The 6515-nt window shown below is 41.8% G+C and overlaps 1 pseudogene; it reads right to left on the bottom strand.

The window, feature by feature from the left end:
* Positions 1 to 4080: 4080 nt before the first annotated feature.
* On the bottom strand, positions 4081 to 6108 carry LOC124089183 (E3 ubiquitin-protein ligase makorin-1-like; annotated as a pseudogene).
* Between the last annotated feature and the right edge of the window lie 407 nt (positions 6109 to 6515).

Genomic DNA, 6515 nt, shown 5'->3' with positions numbered 1-6515 from the left:
AAAGCTTTGTGCATTGAGAAATACAGCTAGTACAGTTAGAGTGAGGATCAGGGGTGTTTCCTCTGACGTAGGTGTGTCATATCTGGGTGCCAGAAATTGTTCTCAGCAACACTATACCTTCCTGACTGGGGCATCATGTTTACACTCTCATCTTGTTTTGTTGTTGTTGTTGTTTTTGTTATTTCAGTGATGGGTATTGAACCTTGGACTTTGTGCATGCTTAGCAAGCACTCTACCACTGAACCATAAACCTCAGGCCTGCATTAACATCTTTTTTAAAACTCATATTTACGACATGATGTGCTGAATTGATTCCTGGGTAGGAATTTTGCCTCTTTCCATGTGCATGTATTCATTTCAAAACACTTTTGTTGTGCTGTGACCAGATAAAATGAAAGAGAAATCATCATCAATTAAAGAGTTGGAAATTCTGGGAAGTGAGAATGGTGTTCAGCAATTTGATTGTGTCTCCTTCTTCCAACCCAACAGAAGCTGACTATGAAGTTTTCTTAAAAATAAAATTAAGTGGCAAATATCCAGATGATTGCTGAAACTGGACAATGAAAAAGGCGGTTTTATTGTTCTGTTGTATATATCTGAAATTTCCCATAATAAAAAAAATGTGTTTTTTTTAAATAGAGAGCTCTATATCCTCAAATCCCTATGTAACAAGAGAGAAAAATAGTACTGATGATATTAGAGAAGGCTGTTTCTTTTCTATTGTCAATTGTGAGGATTTTGTTTTTAAAAGGCAAATTTCATGAGGCCGAAATGAGCCAAAAGCTCAGGAGTCTGTGGGTAGAATCCTGAATGAGTGCTACTATAGAACAGGGCTTGGCTGAAGATAATTTGCACCAAAGCCAACCCAAGAAGAGTGTCATGCAGAGGAGGGTTATATGAAGAATACTTAGTTTGATGTCAGAGAAGGATCTGTTTCCGGGGAATTTCTGGAGAAAAAGATAATTTCATGCATAAAAACCACATGAATGTATTGGGGTTGAAAACCAATGCTGAGTGTATTTATGGGGATAAGGATAGGAGGGCAGAAGGATGAAGAGGTTAAGTGGCTATCACACTATTTGAGGTGATTTGTGATCCTTACAAGTAATAGGTAGGCTAAGCCATGTGCATATCTCCATCTGAGTTCCACTCCTGAGCTGGTTTATACCCAGTTGAACAAAAGCAAGACCACTGATGAGGCATATGAATATCATGGCGTGGTAACTAGTTTCCAAAAATGACCTATATGGATGAATGGCACTTTCTAGTAATTCTGTCCTTATGTGGCCCTCTCCCCTTGCAATTGGATTGGACCTCTGACACATGTGAGCAAGAGAATATGGTAGCAGTGACACTGTGACTTCTGAGGCTAAGTCATAAGAAGCTCTGCAATTCCCACCTCTATCATAAGCACATGTTCTCTGGGAGAAGCCAGCCACCAGTTAGAAGTCTGGCTACCGTGAGACCACCACACTGAGAAAAAGTCTGATCAGTCCATTTGGAGAGGCTGCTTGGAAACAGATGTCCATTCAGCCTTCAGCAGTGCCAGCCATGCCAGACGAGGTGCCAGATATATGAATGAAAAAAAAATTTTGGAACTCTTGTCTAGTGAGCCTGAAGATAAATCCATCTGCAGCTGCCACCTGACAGCAAACATGATAGACCTCACGTGAGAAATACCCAGCTGAGCCCAGGCAACCTGCACAACCACAATAGATGATAATAAATTTTCATTTTGAACTACTGTGTTTTAGAGCATTTTGTTACACGATAATTCATGGCAATAGTTAGCCATAACTTGTGGTAATGACCAATTGCCAGAAAAATTCTAAGTACTCTCAGTATTTGTATTTCACATATATTGGCCTCTCCCAAAATGGAAGTTAGTATTTGCTAATGGTCAATATATATGAAACACAAGTAGGCATTAACACTGATTTCCACTTGGAGTAAGTGAGGTCAATTTGTGTGCTCATACAGAATTCAGACAGCACTTAGACAAGGAGGGAGACATGAGCCTTCCTTTAACAAAACTGGCTTTGCTTGGGTCTCTCTGCATTGAGTCGTGCTTAAGGAGATAAAATACCCTCTGCCTGGTTTTTCGAAGGGATCTTTGATTGTTTTCTGAAACTTCAGAGTTTCTCAGAAACTTCAGAGTTGTTACTAGGAGAAAACTTGGAATTGAATTTGGCTTGTCTTGGTTGGTCTCTTTTTCAAGTAGTTTAAGCGAGAAGACAAAGTCAACTTAAACCAGTTAAGACCAAAGGAATTTTAATTAAAGGGCGGCGGTGGGGGGGGGGGGGATGTGAACAACTGTACCTCTAGCATGACTCTTTCTATAGAGCCCAGAGACTCAGGATTTGCCTTTGATGTGTTTTACTCTCTACAGTAAGATTTCATCCTTATGAGTTTCTTTAAGGTCTGGGATTAATTTTATTCCAAGGTGATGGAAATTTAAGGGTTCCTAAGCAGAACTCATCCGTTTAGCATTAAGTCATTTTGTGGATGCTCCTGCAACCTGGACTCTTCTGTTGTGCTCCATCTGAATTCTTGAGCAACCCTTTGTTAATGGATCTTTTTGTTTGTTTGTTTTATTTGGGAAAAGTGCTTCTTACAAAAGGACAGCTGCAAAACACAGAGAGCTCTGCAACAATAGCTTGTTTTTTTCTTAAAGTGAAAGAATAGGTGGGATCCAAGGAACCAAAGCAGTAGACGGAAAAATCAGGAAGCATCTCCCAAGTCATTTTCATAAAACAAAGCAATAAAATGCAAAGGTAAACTTTCCCATCAAGGAATTCTTCTAACAACTTAAATTCAGCTTGTCTTGTGGATTACCATGCCTTCCCCTTTAGTGGGAAAAAGAGTGACTTATTACTGTAAACAAATCACTAGCCTACAATAAACACTTTAGAACATAGTTCTGAATGACTTCTGTCTACCTGCAAAGCTCAGGGGTGGAAAGAGGCAATACCCACAAAAACACACATAGAAACCTGACAAAAGAACCCCTCAAATGAGGATAAAGTTTTTCCAAAAGTGTCTGGACTGGAAAAGCTACACCATGAAACATTAAATAAAACTGCATCGAAGACCCACTCTGTGTTGATACATGGGATAACCAGTCATTTACCCACTATGGCTGACCCCATTTCTCTAGCATATAGACAGAGGTAGCACTGCTATCGTAGCTACCACCAACATACTGCTTTGACCTTTAAGATCTATCTGCCACATGAGGCTGAAACCACTGAACCAAGTTTGTCCACTAAGGCTAAAAATAATGCATCTATGCAGGGATAGGAAGCTTCTCACACACTCATGCTTATACCAAGCCCTTGGAAGTCAACTGCCAATCCTGCACCGATGGTATGCCACTGTAGCATCCATGTGTGTTCTTTCAAATGTTCCTAGCGTGTTAGACTCAATACATTAACACCTGGTTCTCATTACCCAGTAGTACTTCTTGTGTTCAATTAAACAAGAACCAAAACCACTGGACAAGCACACATGGAGGGGAATGTAAGGGAGGGTACTGATAAAACACAGAAGTGCACATTTTACTAGAACCCTCCAGGACCCACCTCCTGCATCTGCAGAAGGCTACTTGCCAACTAGCTTAGGTCCCTTCACCCTTCACCCCTACTTTTGGACCCCAAAGCATGGCTGGTACTTTTGCTTCTGAACCTGGGGTCCTGGAAATGAGTGCAGAAAGTCCATAGACACAACCTGGTTGAAAACAGATGACACAACAAACCTGTGCTGACAGATAAATTCATGTTACAAAAAAAAAAAAAAAAAAAAACTAACTTTAAGATTTATTTTTGTAACTTTTTGAAACAGAGTAAAGAGACACTCCTTGGGGGGAAGGAGAGGGGAGCTGCAGGCCCTGGGTAAGTGATCACGACAGCACCTGGAGTGGAGATTCCTGCCTAGGAGACCAACACGCCTTGCCCTGCCACACAGATGACAGCTACTGTCTGAGGCTCGCAGACCAGTTCCCGTGCCTCGAAAAGCTGCTATAGGTGTCATAAAAATCTTCCAGCTCATTGTGATACAAGTCCCACTTGTCCTCGGAGTCTATCAGCTTGTCATCCCCACCTGCAGCCAAAAGCACAAGCAACATCTCACCCAGTTGGAAGGTGACAACTTCCTCTTCGTCATTGCTGTTCTCTCTTTCCTCAATGAGCTCCCAGAGTGGTTCCTTCTTTGGGCCCGGTATGCACTTGATGTTCCCACTTTCAGTCTCTGTGACTCCTCTCTACTGCCATCAGGGTACGCATGCTTGTTAAAACAGTTCCCTCCAAATGGCCGTATCCTTCATCAAATACCTGCATACTTTGTTGCTCTTTGTATTTGTATTTCTGAATGAGTTTCTGTTTCTCTTCTTTTCCTTCCACCCGGTGTTCACTTGGAATGACAAAGTTAGATGTGATCCAGCATTTGGGGTGGGACTTTATGATATTGCTCAGCACTCCTCCACTTGCGAATGCACTTGAGATGGTAGGTGTGGTTGCAGTTGGAGAGGATCCCAAAACAGCGCTTGCTGGGGTGGGCTTTCTCAGAGAGCACCTCCATGAAGACCCCACACAGCACATCTTCACTGCTCTGCACAGCAAGAGACAGCTCCATGTCCTTCTTGTGAGCCTCAATGCAAGATTTGATGTGCTGTGTCCTCTGGGCTGCATCCATCCAGTGGAGGACCTGCAGCCCACTACGTCACACGAGTCTCCGTGGAGATACACACAGTTCTCCCCATAGTGGCATTCTCCCACTGAAGCACAGGGGCAAAGCTGCTTCTTACTTTCTACTGCAGTTTGCTCTTTCTCTGATTCTTCCTTGGTCACTGAGCCCTGCAGGGGCGCTTCAGTGCAGGAAGGGGTGGTACGGCCACAGTAGAGTTGCTCAGGAACAAACTCAGTGGCATTCACCCAGTCCTCTGAACCTGCTCCTAGTCTTGGATAGTTTGAATTTCTTTTTTATTTTATTTATCCTAAATGACAGCAGAATACATTTCAATTCATTCATTGTACACAAATGGAACACAACTTTTCATTTTTCTGGTTGTACACAATATAGAGTCACACCACATATGCAGTCATACATGTACCTAGGGTAATGATGTTCATCTCATTCCACCATCCTTCCTGCCCCCATGCCCCCTTCCCTTCCTTCCCTCCCCTTTGCCCAATCAAAGTTCCTCCATTCTCCCCACAAACACGCCCACCCCATTATGGGTCAGCGTCCACTTATCAGAGAGAACATTTGGCTTTTGGTTTTTGGGGATTGGCTTACTTTGCTTAGCATGATATTCTCTTAACCCATCCATTTACCTGCAAATGCCGTAATTTTATTCCCCTTTAAGGCTGAGTATTATTCAATTATGTATATATATCACAGTTGTTTTTTTTTATCCATTCATCTGTTGAAGGGCATCTAGGTTGGTTCCATAGTTTAGCTATTGTGAATTGAGCTGATATGAACATTGATGTAGCTGTGTCACTACAGTATGCTATTTTTAAGTCCTTTGAATATAGATGGAAGAATGGGATAGCTGGGTCAAATGGTGGTTCCATTCCAAGTTTCCTGAGGAATCTCCATACTGCTTTCCATAGTGGTTGCACCAATTTGCAGTTCCACCAGCAATGTATGAGTGCACCTGTTTCTCTACATCCTCTCCAGCACTTATTGTTGCTTGAATTCTTGATTATTGCCATTCTGACTGGCATGAAATGAAATCTTAGAGTAGTTTTGATTTGCATTTCTCTAATTACTAGAGATATTGAACATTTTTTCATATAATTGCTGATTTCTAAAAAGCAGAAACTGTCATTAAAATGAATTTCTTGACTCAGCTTTGCCTGTATTCATTTTGACAAGTGGTGCAACCACAGATGAGAGACTTGAGGAAGCAGCAAGGCAGGGTTTTGCAATTAGATTTGTAGCAGTTGTTTCTTCCTGTTTCAGTGGCTTGCTAAGTTCATAGCAGCAGTGGTTTCCATAAATACAGTACTGTCATTGAAAATACTTGCACACTCCACCATTTCAACTGTCACAGAGGTCATGCAAATAATGACAGTTATCTCCTTCCTTACAAACCCCATGCATAAAATACCTCTCCCTGAATGTGCAGGGCACTGGAGAAGGAGTGTCCCACAGCTCAGCTGAGATCACATGCTACCAACCTCTGCAAACTAGGCTGAGGCCTCCAGCGATGCCAGTGGGTGTTGATGCAGCAACTGTCCTGTTAATAGATCTTAAAGAAGTTCTGAGTTTGCATACATTCATTTGCCAAAGTTGTGTGACCTTGGATAGATAGTTGAGTTTCTTTGAGCCTTGGTTTCTTTGCTTGTAAGGAGAGCAATAAAATATCCTACACCTGGCCTATAACATTAGCATACGCAAGATTTTGCAAAGTGTCCAAAATATAGCAGCAGCTTAACAAATGGTATCTACTGTTATTGGTAGTAATAGTAGTAGCAGTCCTGAGAGAAAGGATGTTCTGAAGACAGTGATCA

The sequence above is a fragment of the Marmota monax genome, unplaced genomic scaffold (genome assembly GCF_021218885.2).
Source record: "Marmota monax isolate L192 unplaced genomic scaffold, Marmota_monax_Labrador192_F-V1.1 WCK01_AAM20220418_F8-fsc00005, whole genome shotgun sequence".
NCBI classification, from domain to species: Eukaryota; Metazoa; Chordata; class Mammalia; order Rodentia; family Sciuridae; genus Marmota; species Marmota monax.
The sequence above is the reverse complement of the archived record's forward strand: the minus strand, read 5'-3'. Positions and strand labels throughout refer to the sequence as shown.